Source organism: Peromyscus californicus, unplaced genomic scaffold (assembly GCF_007827085.1).
Source record: "Peromyscus californicus insignis strain IS unplaced genomic scaffold, ASM782708v3 Scaffold_6__1_contigs__length_162567912, whole genome shotgun sequence".
Taxonomy (NCBI): Eukaryota; Metazoa; Chordata; class Mammalia; order Rodentia; family Cricetidae; genus Peromyscus; species Peromyscus californicus.
The window spans coordinates 80,893,845-80,918,289 of NW_026294584.1; positions in this window are offsets into that span (position 1 = coordinate 80,893,845).

Consider the following 24,445-nt stretch of genomic DNA (forward strand, 5'->3'; position numbering starts at 1 on the left):
TAATGGGGAACACTCTCCACCGCAGGTTACTGTTTCCTGAAAGAATGGACACACCTCACACCTAGAAGACCTACAGTAGTCAGCGTGCCTATGGATGTCAGTCATGGTCTCAAGACGAGAGCTGCTGTCCAATATACAACAGAGAGCTTGGCTTGCGATGTGGGGAAACAGAAAAGTTACACTTTGCCAGGATTGGTACTTGCCTGCACCTGAAATCAGAGGTAAACACAGAATAGGTTCAATGTAGTAATCATAAAATCAAGAGAATACTAATAGCTTACCTAAGAGATGCTGTCCACAATGACTAATAAAATGTTTATGAGCAAGGGAAAGAAGCTGTGTAGTAAATTGCAAAATATTTTTCAGTAAAAATAAAACCTGAGAATAAATAAGTGTTTTAGCATCTCAGTGAGTAGACAAAGAAAAGCTTTAAAAATACACAACTACCAGTTGTTTGTTCTTCATAAAAATATTGTATTTTATGTGTATTTCAAATGCCAGGATATATAAAGATATTTCTATTTATATTCATAAATTGTCCCAAGATCCACCTAAACAACCACAGGTTTTTATACTGAAGAGAAATTTATAATAAAAGCCAAAGAAACTTTGAGCCTTATTTCAGAAGAAGGAATTACTTGTAAAGACTATGACATTCTTTGGTTGGAGTTCCACAGATATGACTCTACTGTCTCAATAGAGACAATAAAAACAGAGGAATGAGGGACAGGGACTCAAGTGAGTGCTCTTCACTAAGGACACAGCAGACCACCCTGTGTCCTGAAAACACAATGCAGAAGCAAGTACCTTAGCCTCACTGAGAGTCATGTGAATGACTCCACTTGACTAGCAATATCACCAAAGAAAATGGTAGACCATCTCAAGAGGACATCTAATCTCTGAATATTTCAGGTAAAAATCTAAAGTTTGATGAGACAAAAGCACTTATTTGTGGATAGATTTCATTCTAAATCCCATAATCTAAAAGCTGATTTTTGTTTGCTTGTTTTGAGGGTCTCTCTATGTAGCCCTGGCTGGCCTGGAACTCTATTTAGACCAGTCTAGCCTTGAACTCATAGAGTTCCACTTGGGATTAAAGGTTATGTGATAACATGTCTGTCAATTAGACTTTTCCGTCCCACCAGAAACTCCCAAATACCCAGCAGCTGCTTCCCAAATTACCACACAGAGGCCTATATTAATTATAAATGCTCAGTGGTAGCTCAGGCTTACTAACTAGCTCTTACACTTATATTAACCCCTAATTCTTACCTATGTTTAGTTGTGTGGCTTGGTACCTTTTCTCAGTATGGCATTCTCATCTTGCTTCCTCTGTGTCTGGCTTTTGACTCCTGACTCTGCCCTTCCTCTTTCCAGCATTCTTAGTTTGGTTACCCTGCCTATACTTCCTGCCTGGCTACTGGCCAATCAGCATTTTATTAAACCAATTTGAGTGACAAATCTTCACAGTTTACAAGAAGATTATTCCACAGCACTTGTCTAGCTTAGAAACTAATTTGTTTGTTTGTTTGTTTTTTGTTTTTTGTTTTTCAAGACAGGGTTTCTTTGTGTAGTTTTAAAGGTGCCTGTCTTGGATCTCGCTCTAGCTCTGTAGACCAGGCTGGCCTCAAACTCATAGAGATCGGCCTGGCTCTGCCTCCCGGATACTGGGATTAAAGGCCCACTCCACCACCGCCCGGCTGCATCACCATTATTCTCCCTGATTTTTTTAATCTTTGTATGGGGTGTCGTGTGCGTGTGTGTGTCTGTGTGTGTGTGTCTGTGTGTGTGTGTGTGTGTGTGTGATCAGAGGCCAACCTTGGGTGTCTCTCTTCTTTTCCTCTGTATATACCATGTTAGTCGACCTCAAGCTTCTGGAGATTCTCCTATCTCTACTTGTCATGTCTCCATAGGAGTGCTGGGATTATAGACATGTATGTTATTGTATTCAGCTTTATGTAGATTTGGTGGATTTGAACTCAGTTCCTCACACTTGCATGGAAAATACTTTACCTACTGAGCCATCTCCCCAACCTGCAGTTGATTTGTTAGTTTTCAATGACTTAACTTTTAAGTCTCTCATATTAAATACAGTTGAAGTTTGGCTAAGCAAAACAAACCAATAAAAACTCACAACAGCAAAAATCCCAAACAACAAAACCCACAAAGCTTTACATTTTGTGGGCTCCTGAGAATGATGTGTGTCCTATGTTTCTGGGTTTTTATTCTTGATTTAAAATAGAGAAAGTTTATGCTGCATTTTAGATGTCCTTAAGAGCTCTTTAATGAAATTTATTTTTTTCCTGAGACAGGGTTTCTCTGTGTAGTCCTGGCTGTCCTGGAAGTCATTATATAGACTGGGCTGGCCTTGAACTCAGATATCCACCTGCCTCTGCCTCTCAAGTACCAGGATTAAGGAAGCTGTGCACCAAGTCTGACAGTTTTGTTTTGTTTTGTTTTGTTTTTAAAAAGACATTGTAAAAATTAGAGAGCTGGTCACAATTGTATTTGAATATGCTAATTTGTGGAATTTTTAAAATAAAACTCTTTAACATATATCTTTTACATGGCATTTACATGTCTGTACTTTTCTTAGACCTCAAGGGAAAATACATGTAAGTACTATGTTGATGCTGCATGACCGGTATTTTTTCAACCTAGACATTATTTCATCAGTGAAATTTGATTTAATGAGTGCCGCCTTCTAATGGCATTCTCGACTGGATGCCATGGAGATATGCAAATGAAGGCAAAGACATTGTTCTCATTCTCGGAAATTTACAATATAATAGGAGAACAAAATGCAGATGAAAAGTATAACAGCACTTGCAAAAAGGACATGAAAACAAGAACAAATTAACTTAGCACAAAGCATCAGGGCTAAGAGAGGGGATGAAGCAGTGTTGGGTGCTGAGGTAGGGTGCAGTCTCTCAAGTGGACTTAATGAAGACAAGTCATCATAAATAGGTGTTTGAGAGAGATGAATGGAGGGCAGACGTTCAATTCAGGGAGCATGGCACCATCTCTGGAGAACAAAGAAGAAGAAAGATCGAGATCAAGTGTTCTCTAAGAGACATGAAACTTATGTGCCCCCAAAATGGCCTGAAGAATAAGACATCCTGAAAGGTGCAGCAGTGGTCTGGGGCTAACAGCCATCTAATTGTGCTTATGACCCACGCAAGAGCAAGGAAGCAATGCCTGTGTTGTAACTTAGCCCATAACTTGTGGTTGGTGAGGTCATGGATTCGAGAGGGGAAACTATTACCGTTTCTTCTCTAAACCAGTATCATTGCTAGCTGCATTGTAAATCCTCATTCTTACAACCCACAAGTAAGGATGTTCACATTCCTCATGAAAGAAGTTTCTTTTTCCAGCAGACTGTTACAGAAAGACACAACTTTGCAGAAAAATGCAGAGAGCAGCTGAGTGAGGGATGCCCAGCTGACTGAAGGAGGATGCATCTACAACAACCCCTACATCTCAGGCTCAGGGAGCACCACAGAAGAGGGAATAGAAAAATTGTAAGAGCCAGAGGGTGAAGATGTCTGCCGCAATAATGTCTTCTATGTATCGCAGGGAGATTGCACCAATGAAATCTCAGCAGTATAGAGCTGGTGATTATTTCCAAAGTATGTGTACCACTACTGAACCCTTAGGATTATTCTGTCCTGTTAGTAATGGATGTGGTTCATAGGTGTCATAGTTGGGTAGGACTATTGGTTGCCTCTCTCCTTTGGAAGCATTCATGGTGCTTTCTGGTACCACGAAATCTAGTCCTAACAAAGAATGCAATCAGGTCAGTTTCAGCTAAGGGAACCCTGCACCCTATTTCAGAAGTGCATGGTATCTTCAGTAATAGGGACTTGCCTTCCACCTCTGGGGGGCAACTAAAGGGAATACCAATAGACTGGATATTTTGGGAGTCCCTTGGGCAGCACTGACCAACAACTCAAAGGAAGGCTTCTCATGTCTGGTATTGGGGGTTTTGTTAGGTGGTCTTGGCTCTTGGAGGAAGCACCACCATCAGCCTAGGTGAGAAAAGTTCATTTAAACTATACATGGATGCTTATAACCAGAATTAGATGTATTTTTTGTAGGTAGTTGATAGTATGATTCCTTATAACTTTTTCAGAATCTTTTTGTCATTTTACCCTCTTTCCTTCTTCTTTAGAATTTACCTCCACCCTCCCTACCCTAAGGAGCTCCCTGTTTCCCATTTCCCTGATCAGATCATATGTACCCCACTATTCTCCTTTACCTTCTTATCCCCTTTTTTCTACATTTACCTCTTTGCCCCTTCCTTAAAAAATTAGCCATTTCCTCTACCTTGGTAAGATCACCGGTATCCTGGTATTCCCCTTGGTATTGTTTGCAACCATTCCTCCACCTCTGACTGCACCCCTGCCACCACGACCTTTTACTTTCCTGCCTTCTGAAGTTGTTCCTTGATATGGATGCACTCCTACCTGAAGATTTGGAGCTAGGAGCCTCTGATGAAAGAATTTTCAATGTTTGTCTTTCTGGGTCAGCTAATTTAATAGGATCTTTTCTAGTCCCATCCATTTATCTGCAAAGTTCATGGTTTCATTTTCTTCCCAGCCGACCATCCACCACATTTTCATTGTGCATTCATCTGATGAAGGACATTAACATTGTCTCCATTTCCTAGCTATAGAGCAGCAATGACCATGCTGAGCAAGCATCTGTGGAGCAAAATGTGGAGTCCTTTGGGCCTGTGCCAAAGAGTGGTATATCTAGGTAATACGATAGATTTATTTGTAGGTTTTTGAGAATCCCCCACACAGACTGCCATAGTGGCTGGACCAGTTTGCAGTTCCACCAACAGCAAGTGAAGATTCCTCCTACCCCCCCATCCTCTCCAGCATTTGTTGTCAGTTGTTCCTTTGCTTTTTGCCATTCTGACTGGTGAAAGATGAAATCTCAAAGTTGTTTTGATCTGCATTTCCGTAATTGCTAGGAACAATGATTTTTATTTTTATTTTTTAAGAATTTTCTTGGCCATTTTTTCTTCTTGTTTTGAGGATTCTCTATTCAAATTCCAGGACCACTCTTTTATTTCTTTTTCTTTTTTTTTTTTTTTTTTGTTTTTTGAGATAGGGTTTCTCTGTGTAGCTTTGCACCTTTCCTGGAATTCACTCTGTAGCCCAGGCTGGCCTCGAACTCACAGAGATCCACCTACCTCTGCCTCCTGAGTGCTGGGATTAAAGGCATGCACCACCATGCCCAGCTGTGCAGAAGCTTTCTAGTTTTATGAAGTCCTACTTGTCAATTATTGACCTTGATTCCTGGGCAAATAGTGTCCAATTCAGGAAGTCCTTTCCTACACCTGTATCATTTAGGATACTGCTTATGTATCCTTCCAGTAGTTTCAGTGTTTCAGGTTCCACAGGGACACACTTCCTCCAACAAGGCCACACCTACTCCAACAACACCACACCTCCCAGTAGTGCCACTCCCTTTGGCAGCCATTTTCTTTCAAAACACCACAGGTATTTTTACTGGGATTGCACTGAATCTGTAAATAGCTTTTGGTAGAATGGTCATTTTTACAATGTTAATTCTTCCATTCACTGAGCATTGGATATCTTCCCACTAGAAAGTATTTTTCTCTCTCTTTTTTCAGGGCTTTAAAGTATTCATTATAGAGATCTTTGTCTTCCTTGGTTAGGATTATTCCTAGATATTTTATTTTCTTTGAGGCTGTCATGAATGGGAGTGTGTCCGTGATTTCCTTGTTTGTTGGTGTATTGATTTGTGCAAGTTGATTCTGTATCCTGCCACATTGCTGAATTTGTTTATTCATTTCTAGAAGTTTTCTGGTAGGATTTTTGGAATCTCCAATGCATAGTAAGATGTCATCTGCAAATAGCTTAAGAGTTAACATTCCTATATAAGAGAAAACATATGATATATGTCTTTTGGGATCTGGGTTACTGTTGTGGAATACTGTTTTAACTGGACAAAGATATACAACATTTATTTAGCCTGAAGTATATCAATTTAACTATGTAAAGGTGTGTTACTTTTGTTTATGCTGCATTTGTTTAATTATGAAAAATATGTTACATTTGTTTCACCTTGCCTGCCTAAAGCACCTGATTGGTCTAATAAAGAGCTGAATGGTCAATAGTTGGCAGGAGAAAGGATAGGTGGGGCTGGGAGAGAATAAATAAGAGGAGAAATCTAGGCTTGGGAAGGGGGAAGAACAAGAGGAAGAAGGAGGAGGAGAGAATAGGGGACAACGCTCGGAGCAAGAAACCAGGCAGACGCCAGCCAGACACAGAGAAGCAGTGAAAGTGAGATATACAGAAAAAAGGTAAAAAGCCCTGAGGCAAAAGGTAGATAAAGAGAAATGGATTAATTAAAGGAGCTAGCAAGAAATGTGCCTAAGCTAGACCAAGCATTCAAAACTAATAATAAGTCTCTGTGTCATGATTTGGGAGCTGGTTGGTGACCCAAACCTAGTACAGGTTACCTTACTTAGGATGATTTTTCTAGCTCCATCCATTTACCTGTGAATTTAGTAATTTGTGCTTTCTTTTTCACAACTGTATAATATTCCACTGTACAAATATATCAGATTTTTATTATTTGTTTATCAGTTGATGAATATCTATGCTGTTTCCAATTTCTGAATATTATGAGTGGAGCAGCATTGACCAAGTGGGGTCTATGCCCAAGAATAGTATAGCTGGATCTTAATGTAGACCTGTTCCCAGTTTCCTAAGTAACTGTCGTACTGATTTCCATGGTGGCTGTACAAGTTTGCACTTTCACTAACAATGAGTAAAGTTCTCCTTTCCCTGCATCCTCACCAGCATGGGCTGTCATTTATTTTATTCATCTTGGCCATTATTGCTGGCATAAAATAGTTTTGATTTGGATTTGCCTGATGACTAAAGATACTGAACATGTCTTTAAGTGTTTCTCAACCATTTGTGTGTTATATTTTGCGAACTCTCTGTTCAGCTCTGTACCCCTTTTTTAAAACAGGTTATTTGTTTTCTTGATGTCCAATATTTTTAGTTCTTTATACATTTTAGATATTAACCCACAATCAGATGTGTAATTAGTAAAGATCTTTCCTCATTATATAGTCTGCTGCTTTGTCTGAATGATGCTGTCCTTTGCCATGCAGAAACTTTTCAGTTTCATGAGGTACCATTTATCAATTGTTGGTCTTAGTGTCTGGCCATCCATGTCCTGTTCAGAAAGTCTTTTCCTGTGCCAATGAGTTCAAGACTATTCCCTAATTTCTCTTTGTCTTAGTCGGGGTTACCATTGCTGTGATAAAACACCATGATCAAAAGCAACTTGAGGAGAAGAGGATTTATTTGGATTACATTTACCTATCATAATTCATCATTTAAGGAAGTCGGGGCTGGAACTCAAATAGGTCAGAAGCCTGGAGGCAGGAGCTGATGCAGATATCATGAAGTGGTGCTGCTTCCTGGCTTGCTCTTTATAGCTTGATCAACCTGCACTGTTATGGAATCTAGAACCACCAGCCCAGAGATGGCATCACCCACAGTGGGCTGGGCCCTCCCACATCAATCATTAATTTTAAAAAATGCCCTACCAGCCTGGCTACAGCTTGATCTTACAGAGGCGTTTTCTCAATTGAGGTTTCCTTCTTCCTGATGATGACAGCCTTATCAAGTTGATGTAAAACGAGCCAGCACAACTGACACCTTGTCAATTTGACACACGAACATATCACTGTGAAGCCATAGCCTTTCCTTCCTTGTTCGTCACCCAGAACACACATTAATATCAACATTACAATATAAACATTGCAATTTTAAAAGTGCCAGTCTTTAAAAAACTTAAAAATTTAGTCTCTTTATACAGTCTCTTTAAAATCCAAAGTCTGTAGAATTCCAAAAATCTCTTTAAAAGTTCAAAGCCCCTCAACTGTGGGCTCTTGTAAAATCAAAAATGAAGACTTTCTTACTTCAAGAGGGAAGAACCAGGGCACAGTTACTACTTGAAGAAAGCACAAAACAAACTCCAACTGTGTAAACAATTCAATGTCCAACATCCTGGATCCACTTGTGATCTTCTGGGCTCCTCCAAAGTCCCTGGGCCATTTCTCTGGCTCTGCCTTTTGCAGCCCACACATCTTATCTTCTAAACTCAGTCCAGCTCCACTCCAAGGCAGCTGCTGTTCTTGATGGTACCTGTATCTGCAAAGATACTGAGATCTTCTACTGCAACAGGGGTTGCAGTATCCCTGGGACTCCTTCCATAGGGCCAAGCCTCAGCTTCTCTTCAAGATCCCTCCAATCCTGGGACTCCAGTGGTTATTGAAGCTGCACCTCCACCAATGACCTCTACTGGCCTCAGAAGCAACGCCAGGCCTCAGCTGTTCTCCATGACCCCTTCATGTCTTCCAAAGCAGTACCGCCTTCTGGGAGACTCTTGCACGTGGGCGGGCGTGTCTGACAGCCTCATGTACAACTGTGGCTACCCTTGGAACACATTCCTATGCTAACTCTAAGGAAACACTTCCCAGAAGATTTCACCTCAATTATACTGGTCTCTTCTTAATCACTGCTAATAATATCTCAGCTCCAGCTAACCAGTATTCACCCAATAAAACAAAGATTTCTCTTTAGTGGTTCTGGTATCTTGTTTCTTGTTAATCACAGTCAGTTCTTTAGTCCCAGCTAACCATAACCAAGATTGTTCACACAAATTGTGTGGTATAATCTTTACTACCCTCTGAAACTTCACAAGCCAGGCCTCCATCATCTGCAACGCTCTCAGCATTTTTATCTTTCAAGCTCCTAGAGAAAATCTCACCAAGCTTTGAACACTCAATGGTTTTTCCAATCCAAAGTTCCAAAGACCTTCCACAATCTACCCCCAACCCTACCTAAAGAACATAGTCAGGTGTGTCACACCATATCCCACTCCTGGTACCATTTTCTATTTTTTCAGGATCACGATTGCTGTAATCGAACACCACAACCTATAGCAACTTGGAGAAAAAAGGATTTATTTGACTTGCACTTCCACCTCATACTCAAACTGGGCAGGAACCTGAAGGCAAGTGCTGATGCAGAGGCCGTGGAAGGGTGCCGCTTCCTGGCTTGCTTTTCATGGCTTGTGCAGACTGCTTTCTAATAGAACCCAAGTCAAGCAAAAAAATACCATACTGGACTGCCAACAGCCTGATCTTATTAGAAACATTTTCTCAGTTAAGGTTACTACCTCTCAAATTACTCTAGTGTGTGTCAAATTGACTAAAAACTAGCCATCACACTCTTCTATCAGATTCAGAGTATCTGGCCTTCTATTTGCAGTTGAGTTTTGTGTAGGGTTATTAGAATCATGTATTTGGATTCATCTCCACGCAGCCAACCAATTTGACCAGCACCATTTTTGAAGATTCTGTCTTTTATCTAATGTATATTTTTTTTGCTTCTTTGTCAAAAATCAGATTATACAAACTTATATCTAGGTCTTCAATTCATTTCCATTGGTCAATGTGAATGTTTTAATGCCAACACCATGGTTTTTTTTTTTTTAATGCTATAGCTCTGTAGTACAATATGGGGTCAGGGATGATTATACCTCCTGCAGTTTTTTTTATTATTCAGGATTGCTCTAGTTGTTCCAGTTTTTTGTTTTCCATATGAAGATGAAAATTGTCTTTTCAATTTCTGTGAAGAATTGTGTTGGAATTTTGATAGGGTTTACCTTGAATATGTAGATTATTTTTGGTAATATGACCATTTTCACTAATCCATGAGCATGGAAGATATTTCCATATTTAATTTCTTCCATATCTAATTTTTTTATTATGCAAGTCTTTTACTTGCTTGGCTTGAGATATACCAAGATAAATTTTTTGAAGCTATTGTGAAAGATATTATTTCCCTGAGTTCTTTCTCAGTCTATTTATCATTTGCATATAGCAAGGCTAACAATTTTTGTTAGTTAATTTTATATAATGCTACCTTGCTGAGAGTACTTAACAGCTATAGAAGTTTCCTGGTGAAGAATTCTTCACTAACTCTATGGATGTATCGTACCTTGAGCTTTTGGGGGGAGGTTGGGAAATTTTTAAATACTGTTTCTATTCTACTAATATATATGTTTCTGTTTAAATTGCTTATCTGATCTTGCTTTAAATCTGGTAGGTCATATATGTCAAGAAATTTATCCATTTCTTTTAGGTTTTCCAATTTGGTGGAGTATAGATTTTTAATGTATGTCCTTATGATTCTCTGGATTTCCTTGGTGTCTGTTGTTTTGCCCCCCCCCCTTTTCATTTCTAATTTTGTTAGTTTGGATCTTCTATCTCTCTGCCTTTTCATTAATTTGATAAGGGTTTGTCAATCATATTGATTTTCTCAAAGAATTAACTCTATATTTCATTGGTTCTTTGAATTGTTTTCGTTGTTGTTTGTTTGTTTGTATTTTATTGATTTCCACCCTGATTTTGATTATTTTTTTCAGTCTACTCTTTTTCTGTGTGGTTTTTTTCTTTTTGTTTTAAAGCTTTCAAATGTGCTATTAAGTTACTAATATGAGTGAGATGGATCTACTTTTATGAATTAGGCACTTAGTGCTATGAACTTGCCTCATAACTGCCTTCATGTATCCTATAAGTTTGGATATACTGTGCAAGACAAATTGCTAAATGGTCTTATTAATAAAAAAAAAACTTGGAGCCAGATATTGGGGTGAAAACTGAGAGATCAAAGAAGCAGAACAAAGCCAGCCATGTTCTTACCACTAGCAAATCCTCAGTCAAAGAGAGCTACTTCCTGTATACTCACTCTTATATCCTTTCTGTGCCCTGCCATCTTACTTCCTCTCTCCACCCAGCTATATCACTTCCTCTTTCCACCAAGCTCTATCACTTTGTCTGTCTGTACAGACTTCCAGACCTCTATGGTTAACTAGCACTGGGATTTAAAGGCGTGTGCCACCATGCCTGGCTCTGTTCCCAGTTTGGCCTTGAACTCACAGAGATCGAGATGAATTTCTGCCTCCTGAATGCTAGGATTAAGGATGTGTTCTACCACTGCCTGACCTCTATGTTTAATATAGTGGCTGGCTTTTCCCTCTGATCCTCAGATTAGCTTTATTGGGGTGCATAAATAAAATATCACCACAATACTGTTATTTCATTTTCACTCAATTCTCAAATGTTTTTAATTTCTGTCTTGACCTATTTTTCATTCAGTAATGAATTGTTCAGTTTTGATGAGTTTGTAAGCTTTCTGTTTTTTCTGTTGTTGTTGATATCCAGTTTTATTTTATCTGTTGTGGTCAGATCATATGCAGAGTGTTATTTCAATTTTCTTGTATATGTTGAGACTTGCTTCCTGTATGAGTATACAGTCAATTTTGGAGAAAGGTTTATGATGTGTTGAGAAGAAGGTGTATATTTTTGTCTTTGGGTGAAAAGTTCTATAAATACCTATTAGGTCCATTTAATTTATGACATCATTTCACTCTTAAATTTCTCTGTTTAGTTTTTGTTGGATGACATGTCTATTTGTTAGTCAAGTATTGAAGTCTCCCACTATAATGTGTGGGATGCAATATGTGCTTTAAGCTGTAATAGTGTTTCTTTGATGAACTTGGGTATCCTTGTGTTTGGTGCATAAATGTTTAGAATTTCAAAACCCTCTTGGTGGATTTTCCCTTGGTGGATGTAGCATCCTTCTGTATCTCTTCTGATTAGTTTTTGTTGGAAGTCTATTTTGTCAGATATTAAAATCACTTCATCTGTTTGTTTCTTGTGTTCAGATATTGCTCAGAATATCTTTTTCCATCCTTTTACCCTGAGGTCATATCTATCTTTGATATTAAGGTGTCTGTCCTGGATGCAGCAGAAAGACTGATCTGTTTTTTTTTTTTTAATCCAATATGTTAGTCAGTATATTTTTATTGGGGAATTGAGACCATTGACATATGTTAACCAAAATACTAAATGTACAGAACAAAGAAAGGATGTAAAAAGCTGCAAGGGAAAAAGACCAAATGATATATGAAGTCAGACCCTTTAGAATAACACCTGATCTCAATGGAAACTCTGAAAGCAGGAAGAGCCTGGTTGAATGTTCACAAACTCTAAGTGACCACAACTGCCAGCCCAGACAACTATACCCAGCAAAATGTTCAGTCACAATTAGCTGGAGAAAGGAAAAACATTACCCAATAAAACCAAATTTAAACAGTATTTATCTATAAATCCAGCTCTACAGAAGGTGTTAAAAGGAAAACTTCAACCCAAAGAGGTAAATCACACTCAAGAAATGTAAACAATAAATAATCCCAGCCCAGTGAATCAAAGGATGGGAGACCCACACCATAACAAGAAAGTAACAAGAATCAACAAACACTGCCTTTTACTCTCTTGGTAAGGCTTACCTTTGAGATTTTTGTTTGACTTCCTACGTTTTTCATTTCCAGCTTTATTTCAGTTTGGGTTTTCTTTTGTTAAATTCTACTTTCATGTCTTGAATTGTTTTCATTATTTCATTCCACCTTTCGTGTTTTCATAGATTTGTCTGTTCTAATCTGTTGGTGAGGTTTGCCTCTAAAGGTTCCTGTTCAAGTTCCTAAATTCCAGGTAAAATGTTTTCCTAGGTATTGGGAGCTGATACTTAGAAACTGGAATGGGCTAGGAGGAGTGGGGATGAGGGTTTCCACAAGAATGAGGAAAGCAGGGAGTTCTACCAGGATCTGCTTAGTCCCTTAGGAATGGGGGAAGAGAGTGAGGGGAAGCCTCAGCAGGTAGTCTGCTACAGAGCTGGGGATGAGACTGGGAGATTGGATATGGAGGAGAGGAGGAAGAGGTGAAGAGCTGCAATTAGTTCATCTGTTATACTGGCTGGAGTGGCCCATTGTCCTCAGGACTTTCGTTCTTTTTCTTTGGCTTCTTTTCTTCTGTCTTGTCCTACTCCAATCTTCTTGTTTTATCTTATTTCATTATTATTCTTTGGACATCTGTTCATTTTCTATGGAGAGATGGAATGGTTGTAGATTCAGATGGGAGGGGAGAGGAAGGATCTCAGAGGAGCTGGGGGAAGGAAACAGTAATCAGAATATATTGTATGAAAAAAATTATTTTCAATAAAAGAAAAATAATTCAGAAAGAAAGCATGGTGAACATGGATCTTAGGGAATAAATAGTTGTCTCTGTTTCTCTTTCCTTTTTTTTTCCTCATTTCAAATCTTGAGTGACAGTTACTCTCCTTCTATAAAGATTTTAAAGACATATTTCAAATCACCAGTAGTTGTGTGAACACTGAAAGAACACTGATTGTGTGGCACTGGATCAGCTTTGCTGGAAGTTATAATGTTTGTTTTTTAAATACACTATGTTATCAATAAGAGTCACGGTACACATTTTCCCATGCAAAGCCAAATTTTGTGTATTTATGAACCAGGATGTGAGTACAGAAAGACTTGGAAGCCTTGGCTACTGCTCTTTTCAACAGCCTCCTCTCGTGGCAGGGGAACCGATTAGAGAGAAGCGACCTTGTCACCACAAATTTAGGTCCAAACGATTTCACAGAAAAGAAAAAAGAACTATATGGCAACTCTATCTTGCTCTGTCTTTTCCACAAAATAATTTCTCAGAAATATGATCAGCATTTGAGACAACAAGTGATTAAAAATTAAAAGGGCCTGAGAAAGAGAAAAAGTCTACTCATATCAAAGATTTGAAAGCTTACTGAAAGGTGAAAGTAATCGTGGGGGAATGCAGTCTTTAACTTTGTTTCTCACAGTGAACAATTGACCCAAAGAGGCACTTGATGATTCAGATTATCATATAGAGATGAAAGGATTCACTTTAAGAGTTTGTGCCTTGGGTTACTTGAAGAGCAATGCAAAAGCAAGCCATTAAAATTGAAGAAATCCTGTGTTTGTGGCATCATTTGCCACTTGAGCAAGAAAATCAAGTCTGAGTATAGATGCTTCATGAAGAACTTTAAGTCTTGCCTCAGAGCATCTCCTCTGCACTTGTGCTGGCTCTGTTGATATCAAAGGAGGCAGAGAGGTCTCTGGAGCATCAGAGCTGCTGCACAGGCAGCTACCAGTGCACTCCCACCTCTTGTCTTTGCTTTTCTGTGTTAAGTGACAGCTTATGGGAATTGTGTTCAACTCAGTTGGCCAGAGAATGTTCTAGTAAGGTTAAGGCTCTGGCATTAGCTCAATGAAAGTTTTATGAACACAGATAGCAGCCAGGGTGTTCCACTGACCACAATAAGCACTTGATTGGATGACAAAACTGAAAAGCAGCACGAGAAAGCTGCAGTGTCCATCACAAGGCCAGATGTGCTTTTGCAAGGTGATTCGATGTAGAGCAGTGCATCTCCTTCAAAGATTTGCACAGACTCTAACAACGCGCACAGACTGGTCAGTGGCTAATCAATTTCTTTCAGACATTTTGAACAGGTAGACTGTCAATATGTTTGCAATCACTATCTACTGGCTGGCCTCCTCAGCCATACATATGCACATAAACTTTAAATGGTGTTCTTTGAGGGTAGTTGAGAGAGGATCTCACTATATAGTCTAGGATAGCATAGAACCCTCAATCCTCCTGCCTCAACCTCCAAACTGCAGGTGTTACTGATGTATGCCAAAACAGGTGAAATATTTGCATGCATTTTTTTAGGATTCTGTATCACTACTTTGTGAATTTCAAAATAATCTAATTAATTTTTAAGTTAGAATACAAAGTAGTGGGTTTCATGATGGCCGTTTTGAAATAAGTCATTATACTTTGTTTCATTCATTCTTCTCTCCCATGGACCCTTCCCCATTTCCCATCTGGTTTTCCATCCCCGGGTTGTCTCCATTCTGCTTTTTTAGCACATTCATTCCATTGCTCCCCTCCATCCTTTAAGATCTCTTTCTCCACATCATGATCATCACACACATATGTGTATAGGTGTGTATATATGTATACACACACATTCCATCTTTTTCCTGTCAAATAGCATGACCCATTATATATGTGGTAGATATATAAGTTTTGAACAAATTTAAAAATTTAAGAAGGAAATATTTATTTTACATTTATTGTATCGTGATCACAAGAATGTGCGTAAGAAATACAGACAAAAGGTTAATCTTATCTCTCACCCAAATAAGGAGGTGAATAAAGAGATGTTGGACAGCTCTAAGTGGAGACTGAAGGAGACTACAAATTTGACATTGGAGACTGAGATGGAAGTCTTGGATATTAGAGCCACAGTTACGGGACACTTAACTTCTGTCCGAGAAGCTGGATCCGTGTAAAGAATCCCAAGTGAAACAGATAAATTTATACTCCTGTAGTTTTGTTTTCAATAAATGTCCTGCCAGAATGAAAATTCTAAAAACTCAGAGATTGTGTCTGTAACCAATTTAGCATAAAAACTGGCAGATAACAGACACCCCATAAATAACTCTGTGGCTATGGGAAGCAACCTACATGCAAGAGCTCCTTTCTCTTTAAATTTTAAACTTTTCAGACAGAATCTTACTATGTAGCACAGGCTAACCTCAAAATTGTGATCCTCCTGCCTCAGCCTACTGGATGCTTTCATACTTTTAAAATTATAAACTTTTTATTTGAAATATTATATGTAAAGTTTACATAGTACAAAGAATTCCCGTGTAACCTTCATCCTTTACAGGTAAGTGTAGCAGGAATCTTAGAAGGTCTTATTAATAAAATCAAACCTGAGCCAGGTATTGGGGTGAACTGGAAGATCAGAGAACCAGAACAAGCCACAGCTACCTCACCTCGCCAGATCCTCAGCTGGTCTTGTTTCCTCAGACTGGAAGCCGCTGAGTCCTCATCCAGAATGGGTCTCAGCTGAACTGCTGCTCAAAAGCCTGACTGCTTAACCAGGTCAAATGCTTAACCAGTCCAAATGCTTAACCAGCCAAATGCTTCTAGTTTCTGGTCCTCATGCCTTATATACCTTTTTGCTTTCTACCATCACTCCCTGGGATTAAAGGCTCACTTCTTGGGATTAAAGTCGTGTGTCACCATGCCTAGCTGTTTCCAATGTGGCCTTGAACTCACAGAGATCCAGAGGGATTTCTGCCTCTGGAATGCTAGGATTAAAGGTGTGTGTGCCACCATTTGCTATCCTAAGTATCTAGTGGCTTTTCTGTTCTCTGACCCCAGATAAATTTATTAGGGTAAACAATATTTTGGGGAACACAATACTACCACAGGTAAGTTCACAAACTCCCTCTAGACCTGAATTTGGGGTGGTTATATTACTTCAGTACACACTCCCTCACTGTCCTTTCTCTGAGGCAGCCACAATATCTACCTTCTGAGATTCGAACCGTGAAAAATACAGATGTCTACCCAGGTTGTGGTTGTGTGCAGCACTGACTGGGCCTACCTCCGGCAAAATCTCCAAGCCAAAATCTCGTCGAAGCTAAGCCATCTTCCAAGACTCCTGGCCTCCAGACTTATCCACTGTTTAACTTACTAGACCAAGTCTCTGGCAGGTATCTTCCTTAATCACCTCCCAGCAAGCGTGCAGCTGCTATCAGTGGGAAGTTCGATCTAATGGGATCTACTTCACCACAAATAGGAGTAGAGTCACATGTTTTCCTTACCAATTAACTAGGGGGAAATGATACTAGAGTTAACATTTCACTCTATGTTAACTCATGGTTATGAATCACATATCCAAGTCTTTCCTTTAGCATGTGAAATTGTTGTTCCTTGCGAAGCAGTCAAGTGTTCTGCTAACTAACAATGCTCATGGTCTCTGGTAAATTAAACAGGAGGAGAAACAGCTCACATATTTCTTAGGCTCCAGTTTTTCTTTCAGGTTCTTTGTATGCATTATCTCAAAAGAAAATCTTCATATCAGCACTGCAGACAAAACATTCATTCTCTGAGGAGTAATTTTCATTTTATGAACAAGTAAACTGAAATTCAGGAGGTTAAACACTTTGTCTTAGCTGCATTGGTGGTATGTGGCAGAATTTGGGGGAGAAAAACTATGCTCAGAGCAAACGACCACATCCTGTGCTGTACCCTGAAAGACCAAATCTGCATCTTGGGTTCCACCCTAGTCATCATTGACCACAGGAAAACCGTCCTGCATATGGGTGTGCTGTTCTAATTTTATTTCTTTAGTATTGGGAATTGAGTTTCGAGCCTCTGGGAATTGAGCTTAGAACCTCGTACAATATAGGGAAGACTTTAATCTACCAATGAGCTACAGCCTCAGTGCCTCTATTATGTGTATTTTTGAGACAGGATCTCACTAAGTTCCTCAGCTGGCCTTGAACTCCCTCTGTAGCCCAGCCAGCCTTGAACTTGTGACCTTCTTGCCTCATCCTCCAAGGTAACGGGGATTGCAGGCCTGTGACAATGCTTGCCTAACTTTCAATGGGTTGTTGAAACTTTTCACTGATTTTTAATGTGTACTGTAAATAATAAGTAAAAGTAAATAAAACACAATTACAGAATTGTATTAAACAGCTTGATTTTAGAATCAAATTTTATTCTGTAAGATATGATGTTTCCTGTGTCATATACCTGAAATTCATTACATAGTAAAGCAAGTTCTATACTCTCAAACTGGAGCAGTCCTGTTCGGCTTTTTTATCTGCAAGGCAAGGAGTCAGTAACTGTGCAACTCCTAATGCACAATGTAACTTTTGACATCGGGAGACATCTCTTGCCCTCCCTCCTCTCTCTTCCTCCCCATCTGTCTCCATCTTTCCTTCTCCCCTCCTTCTGTCTCACCTGCTTGCTTTCATCCTAAGCATGTCACCCTGCAGGACATGAGCAAGTGTGTACTTAAGCAAAATAGCCATTTCCTTAAGGCCACTCTCAGGGCACAGCACAGATACGCACTGTGGCTGATTTCACTGGTCTCCTCTGCATGTGAACTTCCACAGGATTCTATTCAACGGGGCGAACTAAGAAGAAAGAACAATGTCCCTCTATACAAGGTGGATTCTGCATTGTCCTACACATAGCCTGTTGATGGCCGTGGGATGGCAAAGTCATCTTCATTAGACGGAATTTAATAGTGAATCAAAGTTCTTGTGGAGAATAGACGGATCTAAACTTTAGCCTCCCTTGGGTCCTGCTGAAAGATTAGAGGGAAGGAGTAGGGCCTTCGTAAGTTGAATGTATCAGATTGTTTTTCACTAATAGTTCTCTTGTAAAACTCTAAAGCCCACCCACTTTAACCCCTTAAAAAAGAGAGAGAGAAGAGAGAAACAGAGTGGGAGACAGGGGGAAAAAAACAGCCTCAGGTAGTATACCATGGGCATTGATTTCATCATTTTTTTCAGTATGCTGTTATCCTAGGAGCAAGCTCCATGGTGTTCCAAAGTGCCCATCAAAATTAAAGCCATTTCCCTGTTGGATTTTGCTAGTTTATATTCAACCAACTGCCACCATAACGCAGCACACAGAAAGACTTTATACAATTATATTGCTTCTTTCTGTAGGAGTTTCACAGCCCACACTTGGAATACATGTTGCTGGTAAGATCTCAAAAATAATAGGAATAGGGAATGTCAAAAGTGGAGAAAAGGCAGAGTCACAGGGGAAGGAAGCAGGAGCCAGCGTCTGTGGAGCAGGCCAGACAGAGTTAACAAGGAAGGAAGAAGCAGAAACAAGCATGTTAGGTGATCTTTAGTCCAAAGAAATCTCTGCTGGACAACTGGGCGTTTTGCTCCTTGTCTTTTATTCCCACTTCCTTTCAAAGCATTGGCTAAGCGAAGAGATGGCGACGCTGGCTATCAAGGCTCAGCTATCAGCTGGCCTATCCACAGTCTTTCATCTTTGTGCACACCTTATGATGTGATGTGCGGTAACACTGGAGAGTCAATCTTATACCATCGATTGCACATGCTACGGAGGCTGAAAAAAAATCACCAGTTAGAAATTGCTTCTCTCTCGGGTATAAAGCGGCACTGATAAGAACTGGTGTATCCAGAAAGATTGGCATGCATTCTTTTTTTCTCTGGGGGAGAAGGGTGGAGAAAAGCTTGGCTTATTTTTCAGTGGGGTGAGAAAGAAGTTGTAAGAAAAGGAAAAGGCATAGTAGAGATAGATTTTCCTCGAATCAGTGCTGGCCATGAGTATGCCGTCCAACTGGACGACAAAGCTAATACATACGATGTTTGTTACCATTACAAAGAAATGTGTTTTCTTTCACAGAGGATTTCAATATTTAAGGATTCATACAAACTGCAAGTCTGGGTTTAAAATCAAAGTCTGCCTTAATCATACTTTTCCCCAAATCTCTGCTAGAGACCAGTTTTAGAAACTCCTGAGGGAGCATGGTAGGGTGTCTGTAGCCAAACCCTTCCTCTGGGATGCTATGAACAATGAAGGCAGCATTTCCAGAAGTGAGAACAAGATGCTCAAGACCAAAATGAACCCAGACAGGAGGCAGCAAGAGCAGGGGCACATTATCAAGAGGAGGGTCCTGAATGAGTGGAAGAGGCTGTCTTTGTAGAGCACATGAGAACGCTGCCCTGTGAGAGGGCAACCACATAGCCAGGGCCATGGGGATGGGGGGACAACATGCCACTTTCTTTCATCTGTTTATTTCTTCCTGTGATCCCTTAGAGTGAAGTCCTACAGAAAGCAAGGGGCAAATAAACAGTGGTGTTGCCTCTGAGAGTCAGCACTCCCCTTCCATGGTCTTGGAACAGAAAGGAAAAGAAAACAGTAATAAAACCGATGGTAGGATTCCAAATGCAGAATCACAGAAATCATTCTCTTTCTAGAAAAAGAATGAAAGCTCAAATCTCAGACTTGAGTGTGTGGAAATTGCTTTCTTGTGACTGAAAGCTTTTCCTGCATCCTGCCTCAATAACAATGCATTCAGTAGAATGAATCCCCAATATAATACAAATGGCCATTAGGGAAAACATTTTAGAAGGGAAAATTTAAAACTAAGGTATGTTCCACCTTTTACATTGTTTGTGCAATACCTGAGGAAAAACAACTCAGGGCTTGGCAGAGCAGCTCAAGTCATGGTGGGTGAAGTATGTAGCGAAGACTGTTCACATCATGGTGGACCAAGAAGCATAGCTAGAGGCCACAACTAGGTGCCAGGCGAGACCCTTCAAGAGCCTACCCATGCTGACCCGAAGCTGCTGTCTTGGCCCTACTGGGCTCTAAAACATAGCACTTCCAATAGGGAACAAGTATTTAAACCATGAGGTTGGAGTGGGCTTTCAGATTTAAGCCTTCACATGAAGGGAGAGATTTCTTCCTGGAAGACTTTATCCGTAGCAGTAACAGGTGTAGTCAGCTTTATTCTAGCTAGCCACACGGCTTTGTATGCTTATTTGAGGCTAGCTATATGAAGTGGCTATGATGAATTTTCTTCAGAAATCACTTTTATCTAGTTCTTGGAATTTTCAACACCAGGAAGTGCTGTGTATTGATTTTAGTCTGGATTTCCTACTCTTATCGGAGCAGAACATGCCACAACGAAGTTAACGTTTATGAGAAAAGCTTCCTCGGGGAGGGCAACGTGTACTATAACATGTTAGGGCTGGAAGGGACTTTAAAAATCAAATCTAACCCTTTATTTTACAAGTGTAAGGCAACAACTCAGGGATAGTAGTGATTTTCCCACAGCGACACATTACTGGTGCTCAGCAGAGCCAAGAGCCAGCTTTCCGGACTCCACATCTGGGTTTCCCTCCTTCCAGTGGTGCAGTTCCTGCCTGTATTCCTTTTGATGTTTGGGATCTATACCAAGGAAATAATAAATCTCCTTTAAACATGTTTTTCTTCAATTCAGTACATGAAGTGTCCTGAGAAGCTGTCACTCTCCTCCTAGAACTTCTGTTTCCTTTGCTTGCCTGGGTTCTTCAAGAAAGGTCATCCTCATACTTCTCAGCCAAAGCTGAGGGCACCACCAAGGTGCACAGGGTCAGTGTCCTCTAGGATGTTCAGGAAGACCTGGTCTGCTGGACTCAACATTCCTCTGTGAATGAAGAGCCTTGGGTCAACAAAAATGATAAACTGACTATCCATTGAGACTCTCAGGCTCTCTTAGCTTCCAGATTTTCCTTACAAACTCAGTTTGTTCTAAAAAGAAAGAACTTTACCATGCTGTGTTGTTTTAAGCCCCACGAAAGAACTTTTCAGAGCTTACAGAGGGTTTCCTGGATCTAAATCAGTCTGCCTCCAGTTCTATATTGTGCTATCTGATTTCTTCCCCAGGGCACTTGCTATTCCTAAGCCCTTTTAAATGTCTGCTTTATTGTTTTTCTCTACAATAAGCAATGACATATAAACAGAAAGGCCACCCTTCAAGGCAGGTGTGTGCTTGCTGGATGCTTACCGACAGGTCACTAAGAGTCCATGCAAATCAGGGCCTTCGCAGAATAGCCGACTCATCTGGGCTCACAGGTGTGTTGCAGGAGAGAACTGTAAATGACTCAGCTTGAATGATGACTGTTGGTGTTTCTCCCTGCCATGTTTCGTTCAGTTCACCTCCTGGGTCACACTATTCACCTCTGAACTCCACAGGCATGCCAGCAGAGGCCTGTCGTGTCTAATGTTCCACTTGATGGGACATTGATCTTAAAACAGCAGACCACCACGTGTCTGCCCCCAGCCTTTGCAAAAGAAAATGTGTAAGTTTTATCTAACAATTATTCAAGGAACATCAGCATACAAGGTATTTTGTCTCTGGTCAAAAAAAAAATATATATAGTTTAGGAAATTGTAGTCTCCTGCTTCAATTTTAAAAAGTCAAAGCATGTGAAAGCAGTCAGTATTTGACACACATCTTTTAGAAACCTCCAGCCATGGCAGGCATGGGGGTGCATGCCTACAATCACTCAGAGGCAGACACAGGAGGGTTTTGAATAGAAGGCCAACTAAGATTTCCTCTGAAGACCTTGTCTTCTAAAGCAAGATGAAAACTCTGTAGCCAGAACAGCATTTTTAAAAAAGATACTCATTGATAAATATTTAAGTAAATAGATACATCTTTATACAACATCTAGGGCTTTTTTATAGAGTAGATTAGACCGAGTGCTTATCTATGAACTCAATCAGTAATATTGACAACAAAGTTAAGTGGGTGAAGGGTGAAGGGATACTTGTGTGAGTGAGCAGGAGAAGTAGCTGTGGAATTATCCAACTTTCTTTCCTGGGGAAAGTGCTGTTTGCATCTGGAATGTCGCTCTTCGCCTTCTTGCAGAGTTAAATGATTATTGACATAAGTGATAGGTAATTTGGAAAGCAATTACTTGGCAAACCCATGCCAATGCTTTAGATGTTTATTTGCCCTGCTGTGACACTGCACATTATTTCTCACCATTACTGAATGAATGTGTCCTGCACAAATCCTCACTGTGATGGTTTTGAAAGGAAGGGTCTCTGGAAAGTAATTAGGGCCAGAAAATAGAGCCCTTTAAAGGATACGAGTGTGGTGATATTTTATTTGTGCACCTCAATAAATCTTATCTGGGGATCAGAGGAAAAAGCCAGCCACTATATTTAACATAGAGGTCAGGCAGCGGTAGTACACGCCTTTAATCCTAGCACTCAGGAGGCAGACATCCATCTGGATCTCTGTGAGTTCAAGGCCACACTGGGAACAGAGCCAGGTGTGGTGGCACATGCCTTTAATCCCAGCACTAGTTAACCATAGAGGTCTGGAGGTCTGTACAGACAGACAGCAAGTGATAGAGCTTGGTGGAAAGAGGAAGTGATGTAGCTGGGCAGAGAGACAAAGTAAGATGGCAGGGCACAGAAAGGATATAAGAGTGAGTATACAGGAAGTAGCTCTCTTTCGGGTTGAGGATTTCCTATTGGTAAGAACTTGTGGCTTGGCTTGTTCTATTCCACTGATCTCTCAGTTTTCACCCCATTATCTGGCTCCAAGTTTTGTTTTTTTTTATTAATAAGACCATTTAGCAATTCATCTTACATATGGGTGCTCTTCTAAAAGACTTAAAGCAATGAACTCTCCCACCAACATGGAAAGACACAAAAAAGACAAGACATCTCATCTCCAAACTCCAAGTCTGACCACACCTCGAGCTTGATGTCCTAGCACCCAAATGTATTAGCAATAGACTCTGATTAAGACACTTCCCATCAAACAAGGGAATCCGTGGCTGATATGTAGAACTGAATTGTATTGTAAAATAAAATTAAAAAAAAAAGACACTTCCCATCGGTAGTTGGTTATTCCTACTCAAGCTGACTTGTACATTTAGGAAGGCCCTTGGAAGTCCCTGGATGCTGAAATTCATTCCACATAAGTGGTGGGCAGGTATATGCTGTGGTCTGTTCTGAGGCTCACTTGCTGTCACCAGTGCTGCTGTGGACCAGACAGAACCAGTCCCCACAAGCTGAAGGTGGTTCAGAAGTCTCCAATCCTTTTAAAATATGCTCAGACCCGATGGGATTCTGCTCACTCAACCCATCACCTTTGTTAATGTTCTCTTCTTGACATGTCCTCTCACCTTCTTTTCTATCAAATACTGAAAGTGGAATTTTCCAAATTCAAGTCAGTGCGTACTGCACCTACTCGTATTGCTGAACATTCGTATTGCCAAACAGAACAATTCTTAGTAACTTTGGAAAATCATCCTCAAACCACTACCACTGAATTCATCCTGTTTCTTCCCTCAGTTCAAAAAAAGTAATGTGAGATCTTTCTTTTAATGGTAGTCTCTAAAAAACATCTGTGTAACAATTCAGGCGAATGACAAGATGAGCTCTGGCCAGAGTCACAGGCATCTGAGCACAGGACTGAAGGCTGGAATGGCTTAATTGTTGGGCTGACCATCCTTCTGAGTATTCCCTCTGAGTTTTTAGATGACTGATGGAAGATTTGAACTAAAGGGCAGAGCACTGGGCACAATGACATCTGCCCTGGTCATCATGATGCCATATTTAAAGAGCTGCACCAGGCCCTCGACTGGACTTCATGAGGTCGCTTTCCAGGTGCCATGTACTTTCCAGACTTCGTCTAACTCCAAACACTGGTGGATTTGATATCTAACACTTGATAGCAAAACTCCAAACAGCAAGAAGCAAGGTAAGATGCCCTATGGTGTGTAACAGAAAGGAAAGCAGGCGTGTAGGAGGGATGCAGAGGGAAGAGCAATAAGAGAACTTTCTTCATGCATCACTCTTGAAGAAGATAAAGTCTCAATACACTCTATATATTTTCTAGGCATTTTCACCAGTATTGGTTCTAATAACATTTTATTTATAGCATCCTTCACATTCATAAACAAACTATCTTTTAAAAGTGGTTCAAAATGTGTCATTTTCAGAAATTGCCTCTTCCTCCTGGCTACTCCTTACACCCATGAGAACTGCAAAGCTAGGTCAGGAAAGCTTGTTGGCCTTTGTTCTTTTTCTCAACCTCCTTGCTAGGACAGAAGTACTTCCCATGGAGTCACCTCTCATCTT